The sequence below is a fragment of the Canis aureus genome, chromosome X (genome assembly GCF_053574225.1).
Source record: "Canis aureus isolate CA01 chromosome X, VMU_Caureus_v.1.0, whole genome shotgun sequence".
Lineage (NCBI taxonomy): Eukaryota > Metazoa > Chordata > Mammalia > Carnivora > Canidae > Canis > Canis aureus.
Window position 1 is genome coordinate 50,683,836 of NC_135649.1, and position 15,313 is coordinate 50,699,148.

The 15,313-nt window shown below is 39.6% G+C and overlaps 1 pseudogene; it reads left to right on the forward strand.

Moving 5' to 3' along the window:
* The first annotated feature begins 1,341 nt into the window (after positions 1-1,341).
* LOC144307973 (small ribosomal subunit protein uS5 pseudogene) lies at positions 1,342-2,279 on the forward strand (annotated as a pseudogene).
* Positions 2,280-15,313: the final 13,034 nt, after the last annotated feature.

A 15,313-nucleotide genomic window follows, 5' to 3' on the forward strand; every position in this document is an offset into this window, starting at 1 on the left:
AGAAAATGGAGCAGAAAAAATATTTTAAGTAATAATAGCTGCAAACATCCCTAATTTGGGGAAGGAAACAGATATACAGATCCAGTAGGCACAGAGAATTCCCATCAAAATCAATAAAAGGATTTGCATTTCCCTGTTACTAAGGGATGTTGAGCATTTTTTCATGTGTCTGTTGGCCATTGGTATGTCTTCTTTGGAGAAATGTCTCTTCATGTCTTCTGCCAATTTTTTGACTGGATTATTTATTTCTTGGGTGTTAAGTTTGATAAATTCTTTATAGATCTTAGATACTAGTTCCTTTTCTGATATGTCATTTGCAAATATCCTCTATTATGTAGGTTATCTTTTAGTTTTATCAACTGTTTCCTTTGCTGTGCAAAAGCTTTTTATCTTGATGAAATCTCAATAATTTATTTTTACTTTTGTTTCCCTTGCCTTTGGAGATGTGTGTAGCAAGAAATTGCTGTGGCATAGGTCAAGAGGTTGCTCCCTGTATTCTCTAAGGTTTTGATGGATTTGTGTCTCACATTGAGATCTTTCATTCATTTTGAGTTTACTTTTGTGCATGATACAAAAAAAGGTCCAGTTTCATTCTTCTACATGTGACTATCCAATTTTCCCAACATCATTTTTTTAAGAGACATTTTTCCATTGGATCTTCTCCCCTACTTTGTCAAAGATTAGTTGACCATAGAGTTGAGAGTCCATTTCTGGGTTCTCTATTTTGTTCCATTGATCTACGTGCCTTTATGTGCCACTACTATATTGTCTTGATGATTAAAGTTTTGTAATATAAATTGAAGTCTGGCATTATACTGCCATCTGCTTTGGTTTTCTTGTTAAATATTCCTCTGGCTATTCAGGGTCTTTTCTGGTTCCATAAAAATTCTAAGATTATTTCCTTCAGCTCTGTGAAGAATGTCAATGGTATTTTGATAGGGATTTCACTGTATGTGTAGATTGATTTGGGTAACAGAGACATTTTAACAATGTTTATCTTCCAATCCATGAGCATGGAACGTTTGTCCATCTCTTTTTGTTTTTCTCAATTTCATTCATAAGTCCTCTGCAGTTTTTAGAATATACATTTACCTCTTTAATTAGGTTTATTCCTAGGTATCTTATGGATTTTGGTGCAAATGTAAATAGGATTGATTCCTTAATTTCTCTTTCTTCTTTCTTATTAGTGTATAGTAGTGCAACTGACTTATGTGCTTTGATTTTATAACCTGCCACATTGTTGAATTCCTGTATGAGTTCTAGAAATTTTGGGGTGGAAGAAGATACCATCTCACACCAGTCAAAATGGGTAAAATTGCTTCTTCTCCGAGAGAACACCAAATGGCAGATGACGCCGGTGCTGTGGGAGGACCCGGAGGCCCCAGAGGCCCCAGAGGCCCCAGAGGCCCGGGAATGGGAGGCCACGGTGGCTTTGTGGAGGCTTCGGCAGCAGCATCCGGGTTCGCGGACGTGGCCGTGTTCCGGCCGGGGCCAGGGCCGAAGAGCTCGCAGAGGCAAGGCGGAGGACAAGGAGTGGATCTCCATCACCAAGCTGGGCCGCGTAGTCAAGGACATGAAGATCAAGTCCCTGGAGGAGATCTATCTCTTTTCTCTGCCTATCAAGGAATCTGAGATCATTCATTGACTTCTTCTTGGGGGCATCCCTCAAGGATGAGGTCTTGAAAATCATGCCCGTGCAAAAACAGACCCATGCTGGCCAGCAGACCAGGTTCAAGGCATTTGTTGCCATCGGAGATTATAATGGACACGGGGGTCTGGGCATCAAGTGCTCCAAGGAGATAGCCACTGCCATCCATGGGGCCATCATCCTGGCCAAGCTTTCCATTGTCCTTGTGCGAGGAGGCTACTGGGGAAACAAGATCGGCAAGCCCCACACTGTCCATGCAAGGTGACTGGTCGCTGTGGTTTTGTGCTGGTGCATCTCATCCCTGCCCCCAGAGGCACTGGCATTGTCTCAGCCCCTGTGCCGGAGAAGCTATTGATGATGGCTGGTATTGACAACTGCTACACTTCGGCCAGGGGCTGCACTGCCACCCTGGGGAACTTTGCCAAGGCTACTTTTGATGCGATCTCCAAGACCTACAGTTATCTCATCCCTGATCTCTGGAAAGAGACTGTGTTCACCAAGTCTCCCTATCAGGAATTCACTGACCATCTTGTAAAGACCCACACCAGAGTCTCCGTGCAGAGGACCCAGGCTCCAGCTGTGGCTACCACATAGGTTTATATAAGAAAATAAAAGTGAATTCAAGCTTGTTAAAAAAAATGGGTAAAATTAACAAGTCAGGAAAACAACAAATATTGACAAGGTTACAGAGAACGGGGAACCTTCTTACACTGTTGGTGGGAATGCAAGTTGGTACAGCATACTCTGGAAAACAGTATGGAAGCTCCTCAAAAAGTTAAAAATAAAGCTATGCTATGATGCAGCAATTGCACTACTAGGTATATACCCTAAAGATACAAATATAGTGATCCAAAGGGGCATTTGCACCCCAATGTTTAGAACAGCAATGTCCACAATAGCCAAACTTGAAAGGAGCTGATATGTCCTTCAATAGCTCAATGGATAAAAATATATGTATATAGGGGGGCGGGGCAAGATGGCAGAGGAGTAGGGATCCTCAACTCACCTGTCCCTACCAACTTACCTAGAAAGCTTTCAAATCATCCTGAAAACCTACGAATTCAACCTGAGATTTAAAGAAAGAACAGCTAGAAAGCTACAGAGAGAAGGGTTTTCACTTCTAACAAGGTAGGAAGGCAGAAAAAAAGAAAAAGAATCAAGTGGGGGAGGGGCCTCCCAAGGAGCCTGGCTAAGGGCAGGCAGCTAAAGCCTCCCAGACAGGAAAGCTCAGCCCTAGAGAAACCGGAACTTTAAAAATCCACACTGGATTCTTCCTGGACAGAAAGACGCTTAGCAGGGAACTCAGGCAGAATCGCAGGAGGGGCAGTGAAGCCTCCAGGTTCCTGGAGTCACTAATACAGGAAGTGCACCCCGGGGGAGAGCGCACCACAGACTGTGGGCCAAGCGCAGTAAAGGGCTGGAGCACACCCGTCCGGGCCTCGGGAGCAGCTCAAGGGGTGGCTCCGGCAGAGGGGGCTGCGCCCTGCTGCCTTTGGGAACCACGGACCCAGGAGCATGATTCCAGGAACACAGGTCTCAGATCCTAGGGCGTGGGGAACACAGCCAGGATCCTGCACTCCCCTCAGGACAGGTGGTGATGGGGAGGGGCCAGGACAGCGAGGACTCTCATGCTGCAAGGTGCCCCCAAGCTGTGCAGATCACCGCCCCCTGCCCCAGGAGCATCCAGGCCAGTGTGACTGGGAGATTGCGGTAGTAACTGCAGGAGCTGACTCTAGGGCTGGAGAGCTGTTCCCTTCCAGTGGTGTTTTTCCTCCTGGTGTCACCCTGTGCTTGGGATGGAGTGCAGCCACCAGGAAACGGGGGCCTCACAGAATAAATAGCTCCCACTGAGCCGTGCACCTGTCAGGGGGCAGGACCACTCCCCCTGAGTCAGCACAGCAGGCCCCTACCCCCAGAAGACCAGCAAAGGACAGGGGAAGAGCAAGTTCTTGACCAAGCAGTGCTAGAAAGCTCCAGGGGAATTCGAGGGATTCACAGTATATAGAACCGGAGGGTACCCCTCCTTTTTTCTCTTCCTTTTTCCAGTACAACTCGTTTCTATATCAGACTGTAATTCTCCTTTTTTTTTCTTTTCCCACCTTAACTACAATATTTTAACACCTCTTCATTTTTAAGATTCTTCCTTTTTGACTTTCATATTTCTACAATGACAGGTCCTAGATATATTTTCCACTCCTAGATTCCCTTCAACATACTCAACTTAATTTTGGGAGATATACAAGATATGTTTTGTTTTGTTTTGTTTTTACTTTGTGTTTTTTTTCTCTGCCTCATTTTGTTCTACAAAGACAGAAGTTAATACCTTCTAAAATATGACCAGCATGCACCCAGAACCAAGTGGTATACCATGCTGGTTCATTCTGTGAGATTCCTCATTCCCAATTTGCCCTGCTCTTTTATCTTATTTATGTTTTGGTAGTAAATGTTGGGGCTCTCAAAAAGTATTTCTGGTTTACATAAATTTGGGACTGAGCCTCTTCTAACATACAGAACTTAATATACTCAAAAACAAGAGGATCAACCTCTAGAACCCTTCAAGTAGACTACATTCTTGTTACACTACAACTCCTTCACCACCACCATCTCCCAATACCCCACTTCTATTTCTTCTCCTTTTTTTTCTTTTCTTTTTCTTTTTTTTTCCTTATATTTTTTCTCTTCTTCTTTAGGATTCCTGGTGATTTATTTTTTACTACTTTGTTATAAATTTTTTTTTAGTGATCCTTTTGCTTTATTTCAATCTGATCTTTGTTTTCAATTTCTGGTTTCTGACCTCGGCAGAATCATCTAGGGTGAAATTTACTTAGGTCGCGGTTGATATTCTTGATACAGCCCACTCATACAGCCACTCTGCACTGAGCAAAATGACTAGAAAGAGGAACTCACCACAAAAGAAAGAATCAGAAATGGTACTCTCTGTCACAGAGTTAAAGAATTTGGATTACAATTTGATGTCAGAAAGCAAATTCAGACACAATTATAAAGCTACTGGTGACTTTGCGAAAAGCATATAGGATTCAAGAGACTTCATGACTGCAGAATTTAGATCTAATCAGGCCAAAATAAAAAAATCAATTAAATGAGATGCAATCAAAACCGAAGTTCCTAATGATGAGGGTTAATGAGGGAAAAGAAAGAGTGAGTGACATAGAAGACAAGTTGATGGCAAGGAAGGTAGCTGAGGAAAAAAGAGAAAAACAATTAAAAGATCATGAGGAAAGGTAAAGGGAATAAAATGACAGCCTCAGAAGGAAAAATCGACATACATTTGGGGTTCCAGGGAGCGTCGAGAGGGACAGAGGATAAGAAAGCATATATGAACAAATCACAGCTGAGAACTTCCCTAATTTGGGGAGGGAAACAGGCATTCAGATGCAGGAGATAGAGGTCCCCCCTAAAATCAATAAAAGTCATTCAACACCTCAACATATAATTGTGAAACTTGCAAATTCCAAAGATAAAGAGAAAATCCTTAAAGTAGCAAGAGACAATAGATCCCTAACTTACATAGGGAGAAGTATTAGATTAACAGCAGATCTCTCCACAGAGACCTGGCAGGCCTGAAAGGGCTGGCAGGATATATTCAGGGTCCAATGAGAAGAACATGAAGCCAAGAATACTATATCCAGTAAGGCACTCATTCAGAATAGAGGAGAGATAAAGAGCTTCCAAGATAGGCAGAAACGGAAAGAATATGTAACCACCAAACCAGTTCTGCAAGAAATATTAACAGGGACTCAGTAAAAGAAAGAAGAAGTCCAAAAAAATGCAGAAAAACAGTGACTGAATAGGTATTATGATGACACTAAATTCATATCTTTCAATACTGACTCTGAACGTGAATGGGCTAAATGATCCCATGAAAAGACACAGGGTTTCAGACTGGATAAAAAAGCAATATCCATCTATTTCCTGTCAACAAAAGACTCATTTTAGACCTAAGGACACCTACAGCCTGAAAATGTAAAGACCATTTACCATTCAAATGGTCCTCAAAAGAAAGCAGGGACAGCAATCCTCATATCAGATAAATTAAAGTTTATCCCAAAGACTGTAGTAAGAGATGAAGAGGGACAGTATATCATACTTAAAGGATCTATCCAACTAGAGAACCTAACAATCATGAATATTTATGCCCCTAATATGGGAGCATTAAGTATATCAATCACTTAAAAACCAAAGGAAAAACATACTTAGAAAATAGTACACCAATACTGGGAGACCAACACGGCACTTTCTGCAAATGACAGATCTTCTCAGCACGACATATCCAAAGAAACAAGAGGTTTAAATGATACACTGGAGCAGATGGATTTCACAGATATTTAGAGAATTTTACATCCAAACACAACTGAGTACACATTCTTCTCAAGTGCACATGGAACTTTCAACAGAATAGACCACACAAATCAGGTCTCAACTAATATCAAAAGATGGGGATTTTCCCCTGCATATTTTTAGATCATAATGCTTTGAAAGTAGAACTCAATCACAGGAAGAAATTTGGAAGAAACTCAAACACATGGAGGCTAACGAGCATCCTACTAAAAGATGAAAGGGTCAACCAGGAAATTAGAGAAGAATTAAAAAATTCATGGAAACTAATGAAAATGAAGATACACCGTTCAAAATCCTTGGGATACGGCACAAACAGTCCTGAGAGGGAGATACATCGCAACACAAGCATCACTCAAAAAATTGGAAAAAACTCAAATATACAAGCTAACCTTGCACCTAAAGGAACTGGAGAAAGAACAGAAACTAAAACCTACACAAAACAGAAGAGAGGAGTTATAAAGATTTGAGCAGAACTCAATGAAATAGAGAACAGAAGAAATGTGGAAGAGATAAACAAAACCAGGAGTTGGTTCTTTGAAAGAATTAATAAGATAGGTAAATCAGTAGCCAGTCTTATTAAAAACAAAAGAGAAAAAACTCAAATCAATAAAATCAAGAATGAAAAAGGAGACATGACAAACAATACCAAGGAAATACAAATGATTTTAAAAACATATTATGAACAGCTATATGCCAATAAATTAGACAATCTAGAAAAATGGACACATCTCTGGGATACCAGAAACTACCAAAACTGGAACAGGAAGAAATAGAAAACCTGAACAGGCCAATAACTAGGGAGGAAACTGGAGCTGCCATCAAAATCTCCCGACACAAAAGTCCAGGGCCAATGGACTTGGCTCCCAGGGGAATTGTATCAAATGTTTAAAGAAGAAACAATACCTATTCTAGTAAAACTATTCTGAAAGATAGAAAGGGATGTACTACTTCCAAATTCATTTTATGAGGTCAGCATCACCTTAATTCCAAAACCAGACAAAGAACCCACCAAGAAGGAGAATTATAGACCAATATCCCTTATGAACACATATGAAAAACTTCTCAACAAGATATTAGCCAATAGGATCCAACAGTATGTTAAGAAGATTATTCACCATGACCAAGTGGGATTTATCCCTGGGATACAAGGGTGGTTCAATACTCGTAAAGCAATCAATGTGATAGATCATATCAACAAGAAAAAAAAAAACCAAGGACCATATGATCCTCTCAATAGATACAGAGAAAGAAATAGACAAAATACCGCATCCATTCTTGATCAAACCCTTCAGAGTATAGGGATTGAGGGAACATTCCTCAGCATCTTAAAGGCCATTGATGGAAAGCCCATAGGAAATATCATTCTCAATGGGGAAACACTGGGAGCATTTCCTCTAAGATCAGGAACACGAAAGGGATGTCCACTCTCACCACCGCTATTCAACATAGTACTAGAAGTCCTAGCCTCAGCAATCAGGCAGCAAAAAGAAATAAAAGGCATTCAAATTGGCAAAGAAGAAGTCAAACTCTCTCTCTTCGCAGATGCCATGATACTGTACATAGAAAACCCAAAAGACTCCACCCCAAGATTGCTAGAATGCATACAGCAATTTGGCAGTGTGGCAGGATACAAAATCAATGCCCAGAAATCAGTGGCATTTCTATCCACTAACAATGAGACTGAAGAAAGAAAAATGAAGGAGTCAATCCCATTTACAATTGCACCCAAAAGCAGAAGATACCTAGGAATAAACCTAGCCAAAGAGATAAAGGATCTGTACCCTAAAAACTACAGAACACTTCTGAAAGAAATTGAGGAAGACACAAAGAAATGGAAAAATATTCCATGTTCATGGATTGGATGAATAAATATGGGGTGATAATATCTATGCTACCCGGGGCCCTTTACACATTTAATGCAATCCCTATCAAAATACCATGGACTTTCTTCAGAGAATTGGAAAAATCATTTAAGATTTGTGTGGAATCAGAAAAGACCCCGAATAGCCAGGGGAATATTCAAAAAGAAAACCAGAGCTGGGGGCATCACAATGTCAGATTTCAGGTTGTACTACAAAGGTAATACGGTCATCAAAACAGTATGGTACTGGCACAAAAACAGACACATAGATCAATGGAACAGAATAGAGAATCCAGAAGTGGACCCTCAACTTTATGGTCAACTAAAATTCGATAAAGGAGCAAAGACTATCCACTGGAAGAAAGACAGTCTCTTCAATAAATGGTGCTGGGAAAATTGGACATCCACATGCAGAAGAATGAAACTAGACTACTCTCTTTCACCATACACAAAGATAAACTCAAAATGGATGAAAGATCTAAATGGGAGACAAGAATCCATCAAGATCCTATAGGACAACACAAGCAACACCCTTTTTGAACCACAGCAACATCTTGCAATATACATCTATGAAGGCAAGACAAACAAAAGCAAAATGAATTAAAAATAGATCTGCCCTACGACCCAGCAATTGCACTGCTGGGGATTTACCCCAAAGATACAGATGCAATGAAACGCCGGGACACCTGCACCCCGATGTTTATAGCAGCAATGTCCACAATAGCCAAACTGTGGAAGGAGCCTTGGTGTCCATCGAAGGATGAATGGATAAAGAAGATGTGTAATATTCCATTGTATACATAAATATTATTCAGCCATTAGAAATGACAAATGCCTACCATTTGCTTCAACGTGGATGGACCTTGAGCGTATTATGCTGAGTGAAATAAGTCAATCAGAGAAGGATAAACATTATATGGTCTAATTCATTTGGGGAATATAAATAATAGGGAAAGGGAATAGAAGGAAGGGAGAAGAAATGGGTAGGAAATATCAGAAAGGGAGACAGTACATGAAGACTGCTAACTCTGGGAAATGAACTAAGGGTGGTTGAAGGGGAGGAGGCTGGGGGTTGGGGGTAACTGGGTGGTGGGTACTGAGGGGGGGCACTTGACGGGATGAGCATTGGTGTTATTCTGTATGTTGGCAAATTGAACACCAATAACAAATAAATTTATTATTTAAAAAAAGAATTGGGCAGAAGACATGAATAGACATTTTTCCAAAGAAGACCTACAGATGGCCAACAGGTACATGAAAAGATGTTCAACCTCATTCATTATCACTGACATATGAATGAAAAGTATGAGATATCACCTTATACCTGTTGGAATGGCTGAAATTAAAAACACAAAAAAAACAACAGATGTTGATGAGGATGCAGAGAAAGTGGAAGCTTCTTACGTTGTTGATGGGAATGCAAAGTGGTGTAGCCACTCTGGAAAATAGTATGGGGTTTCTTCAGAAAGTTAAAAATAGAACTACCATATAATCCAGCAATTGCACTACTATCTCTTTACCCAAAGAATGCAAAAATCCTGTAATGAAATATTCTCAGCCATCAAAGAGTGAAATCTTGCTATTTGCAATGATGTGGATGGAACTACAGTATTTTATGCTAAGCAAAATAAGTCAGTCATAGAAAATGAAATATCAATTTAATAAATTTGAGGAACATAGGGAAGAAAAATAGAATTAAATCATAAAACAGACTCTTAACTATACAGAACAAAACGAGGGTTTGCCTGAAGGGAAGTGTGCAAAGGGATGAATTAAAGTGGTGATGGATATAAAGTAGAGCATTTGTGATCAGCACTGCGTGTTATATTTAAGTGGCAAATCACTAAATTATATTTATGAAACTGATATTACACTATATGTTAACTGGAGCTTAAATAAAAACCCAAAGCCCCCCAAAATTAAAAAATAAAAACATCTGATCAGAAAAAAAAGAAAGGGAGAGTAGGAAATGTATCTTATTTTTTATCACAATTACATCTCCAGGTCAGAGAACCAGTCACTATTTTGTTGAATGACTGAATATACAAACTTAATGTTTCCTAGAACCTCTTTCGAATCAGCTTGGCTGTTATTGCTGGCATGCCGTTAAGAGAATATATGTTCTTTTTGCAGGGGTAGTAGACCAGTTCTTATCAGAGTAATTTAAAATTCTAAAATATTCATTTCTACAGAAACATCATAAATATGGTGGTTAGATTTGAGAGTATCATTCACATTTAATTTCAGGTACAAAAGGAGATAAGTAGGCTTTTATTTTGTTTGCCTAGAAATTTGATATGTTCTAGTGAGAATTCATTCCTGAAACTCAACAAGCAATGTTTTGAAATACTACCTATTCATTGGTTAGGATTGATTCTAACTAAAGGAGAAAAATTGAGATTTCAAGCATTAGCATTTTCTGATGCTTAATCTTTGACAGAAAATGGATTTACATGACTTTAGAAGACATAGTATATATATTTCTATAGTGCACTTCTGTTTTCTAGTTACCCTTCAGTATATATTATACTTCTAAAATATTATATGAAAACCGAAGGTCTGTGATGAAATTGCATCTTTCATTAGGAATGATATATGGAATAGAAAAGAGAGAGAATGATGAATGATTATATTCATCACTACAATATTGGAGTAAGATATCCCAGCTTGTATACACCACATAAATTAATAGCCAGACAGCTATTTACAAACAAAAATAGCTCAGGAGTTCACTTAAGAAACTTCAGCACACAGTGAAACAAAAAATCAGAATAACCACGTAAAAAGGAAAGGAAGGACGGTTTTATTTTTCCTGAATCATCCCACTTGGGATGATTTAAAGGGACCTCCTCAGCTTGAGAGACTTCTACTTACTGGGAAAAAGAGAACAGAGTGAGTAACAAGCTTCAACAGCCATTTGGGGGCACTGCATAAAAGACCCACTTCAGTTTCATTCCACTCAGACACTGGCAAAGTTGAGACACATACAGATAGTTTGGAACAGGGAAGAAGAGCAGGAGTTACCAGTTCTCAACCATACAGTGGGAGCAAGTTCAATTCCTAGTGGTCTGCTTTACAGAGGATGCCAGTAGCTTTTGTCACTGTAGAAATCTATATACCTCCTAGAAATCTATATAGAAATCTATAGACCTCCTAGAGATTTTATTGCTAAGATTTACCCTACAAGTTTTCACATTAGTGAACACCAGCCACCTGAGTCCCTCTCTATTCCCTTATCCACTGCTAGAGCCTAGGGTCTGCATTAGTAGCTAACCCCACCTTCTAAGGTTGCATAAGTACAAGACACCAGGATAGATTCCCTGTGGCTGACTCCCACCTCTGTGTGTGCACGTGAGGTTAGCCCTTCCCACTACACAACTGCATCCACTGGCCCAAATCTTAGTACCAGCCCCTATTGCCATGCACATTTCCAGGCAAAACCCTGAAAGCCACAGAATGCACACTTTCAATGAGGGCTCCTGTAACTGCTGAGATCTGGTTTGATCTTCTGTCACTGGCCTGTGCAAAGAATCAAAAAAATGTTACACCACCAAAGGAACATAGTAAATTTAAAGCAACTGACTTAAAGAAATACAAATAGATGAATTGCTAAAAATATAATTCAGAATAATCGTTACAAAGACATTCAGTGAACTACAAACAAAACAAAACAAAATAAAACACACATACACAGATAAAGAACTTATAAAATTAGGAAAATAACACAAAAACAAACTGAGAACTTCAAGAAAGAGATGGAAAACATATTTCAGAACAGAAATTTTGAAGTAGTAGAATACAGTAATTATCATGAAAAATTAGAGAGTTTCAGCAAGAGACAGGACCAATCAAAATAGCAAGCCAGCGAAGTAGAGGACAGATTATTTGAAATCATGCAGTCAGAGGAACAAAAAGAAAAAAATAATTTTAAAAAGAATGAAAAAAAGATTTATCAGACATCATAAAGAGAAACAAAGTATACATAATTGGAGTCCCAGAGGAAAAGGGATAGAGAAAGGGACAAAAAGCTTATTTAAAGTAATAATGGTGAGGGCAGGGCAAGATGGCAGAAAAGTAGGGATCCTCAACTCACCTGTTTCTACCAAATTACCTAGATAATTTTCAAAACATCCTGAACACCTACTAATTAGACCTGAGATTTAACAAAAGAACAGCTGGAACACTAAAGAGAGAAGGGTTTTCGTATCTAACAAGGTAGGAAGGCAGAAAAAAATTAAAAAGAATCAAGTAGGGGAGTGGCACCGCGAGGAGCCCAGCTAAGGACTGCGGTGAAAGCCTCCAGGAGACGAAAGCCCAGCCCCGGAGATGCAGGAACTTAAAAAATCTGCACCGAGTTCTTCCCGTACGGAAAAGTGCTTACAGAGAAATCAGGCAGGATTGCAGGAGAGGCAGTGGAGCCTCCAGTTTCCCAGAGTCACTAATAGAGGAAGTGCGCCCTAGGAAAGTGCACCATAAACTCCATAGCCCTGGGCCGATCTCCATAAAGGGCTGGAGTGGGCAGCCACTGGGGCATCTGGGAGAAGCCAGTTGGTTAGGTGGGTGGCTCTGGATGGAGGGGGCTGTGCCCTGCTACCTTTAGGAGCTGGGCACCCCAGGAGCACAATTCCAGCAGCACAGAGGCCTGGATCCCAAGGCGGGGAGTGGACAAAGCCCACGATTCTGCACTCCCCCCAAGACAGGTGGAAGTGGGGAGGGCACAGGATAGTGAGGACTCTCCTGCAGCCTGGTGCCCTTCAAGCAAATATCATTCTCAATAGGGAAAAACTAAGAGCCTTTCCTCTAAGATCAGGAGCAAGACAGGGATCTCCACTCTCACTACTGCTATTCAACATAGTACTAGAAGCAATCAGGCAACAAAAAGAAATAAAAAGCATTTGAATTGGCAAAGAAGAATTAAAACTCTCCCTCTTTGCAGATGACATGATACTGTACGTAGAAAACCCAAAAGACTCCACCCCCAAGATTGCTAGAACTCATACAGCAATTCTGCAGTGTGGCAGGATACAAAATCAATGCCCAGAAATCAGAGGCATTTCTATATACCAACAATGAGACTGAAAAAAGCAAAATTAAGGAATCAAGCCCATTTCCAATTGCACCCAAAAGCATAAGATACCTAGGAATAAACCTAGCCAAAGAGGTAAAGGATCTATACCCTAAAAACTACAGAACACTTTTGGAAGAAATTGAAGAAGACACAAAGAGATGGAAAAATATTCCATCCTCATGGATTGGAGGAATAAATATTGTGAAAATGTCTATGCTACCCAGGGCAATTTACACATTTAATGCATTCCATATCAAAATACCATGGACTTTCTTCAGAGAGTTGGAATAAATAATCTTAAGATTTGTGTGGAATCAGAAAAGACCCCAAATAGCCAGAGGAATCTTGAAAAGGAAGACTAGAGCCAGGCCCATCACAATGCCGGATTTCAAGTTGTAAAAAAAGCTGTGATCATCAAGACAGTGTGGTACTTGGCACAAAAACAGACACATAGATCAATAGAGCCAAATAGAGAACCCAGAAATGGGCCCTCAACTCTATCGTCAACTGATATTCGACAAAGCAGGAAAGACTATTCACTGGAAAAAGGACAGTCTCTTCAAAAAATGGTGCTGGGAAAGTTGGACAGCCATGTGCAGAAGAACGAAACTAGACCATTTTCTTACACCATGCACAAAGATGAATTCAAATGATTGAAAGATCTAAATGTAAGACAAGAATCCATCAAAATCCTAGAGGAGAACACAGACACCACTCCTTTAGGGACTTGGCCACTCCAACTTCTCACAAGGTACATCTATGAAGGCAAGGGAAACAAAAGCAAGAATGAACTTCTTCAAGATCAAAAGCTCCTGCACAGCAAAAGAAGCAGTCAACAAAACTAAAAGACACCTACAGAATGGGAGAAGATATTTGCAAATGACATATCAAAGGCTAGTATACAAGATCTATAAAAACTTATGAAACTTAACACTAAAGAAACAAACATTCCAATCATGAAATGGGCAACAGACATGAACAGAAATTTCATCAAGGAAGACATATACATGGCCAACAAGCTTATAATAAAATGCTCCTCATCCTTCGTCATTAGGGAAATACAAATCAAACCCACAATGAGATAACCATCTCACACCAGTGAGAATGGTGAAAATTAATTAGACAGGAAATAACAAATGTTGGAGAGGATGTGGAGAAAGGGGAACCCTCTTGCACTGTTGGTGGGAATGCAACCTGGTACAGCCCTGTGGAAAACTGTGTAGGTTGCTCAGAGAGTCAAAAATAGAGCTATCATACAATCCAGTAATTGCACTACTGGGGATTTACCCCAAAGATACAGATGCAGTGAAAAACTGAGACACTTGTACCTCAATGTTTATCCCTACAATGTCCAGAATATCCAAACTGTGGTAGGAGCCTCGGTATCCATAGAAAGATGAATGGATAAATAAGATGTGGTCTATGTATACAATGGAATATTACTAGGCCATTAGAAAAGATGAATACCCACCATTTGCTTCAACGTGGATGGAACTGAAGGTTATTATGCTGAGTGAAGTAGGTCAATCAGAGAAGGACAATCATTTTATGGTTTCACTCATACAAAGAATATAAAAAATAGTGAAAGGGATTATAGGGGAAAGGAGAGAAAATGAGTGGGAAAGATCAGAGAGGGTGACAGAACATGAGAGAATCTAACTTTGGGAAATGAACAAGGGGTAGTGGAAGTGGAGGTGGGCGGGGGGATATGGTGACTGTGTGACGGGCACTGAGGGGGGCACTTTTCGAGATGAGCACTGTGTGTTATACTATATGTTGACAAATCGAACTCCAGTAAAAAAAATACAGATAAAAAATAGAAATAATGGTGAAAAACTTTCTAAAAGTAAGTAAAGATTTATATATCTAAGTTTGTTAAGTTAAAAATTCCCCAAGCAAACTCAAAGAGATCTTCTCTAAGACACATTATAAAAAAAAAAAAACTGGCAAAATAAAAGATAAAGAGAGAATCTTGATTACTGAAAGAGAAAAGAAGCTTGTCACTTACAAGGAAACTCCAATAAGGTTATCAGTAGATTTCTCAGCAGATTACTTGAAAGTTAGGAAAGATGATAATATATTTCAAGTGTCGAAGGAAATGCCAAAAGTTGACCTTCAGAAATGAAGGAGAGATAAAGAATTCCTCAAAAAAGAGTTGAAAGAATTCATTACCTTTAGACTTGCTTTAAAAAAATTCTGAAAGAAGCTCTTCAGGATGAAATGAAAGGACACTAATTATTAATTTGAAAACATGTGAAAATATACAACACATCTATAAAGGTAAGCATATAGTCAATTTCAGAATACTCTGATATTGTAATATGGTGCTTGGCTAATCACTTAACTCTAGTATAAAGGATAAAGAATCAAAATACTT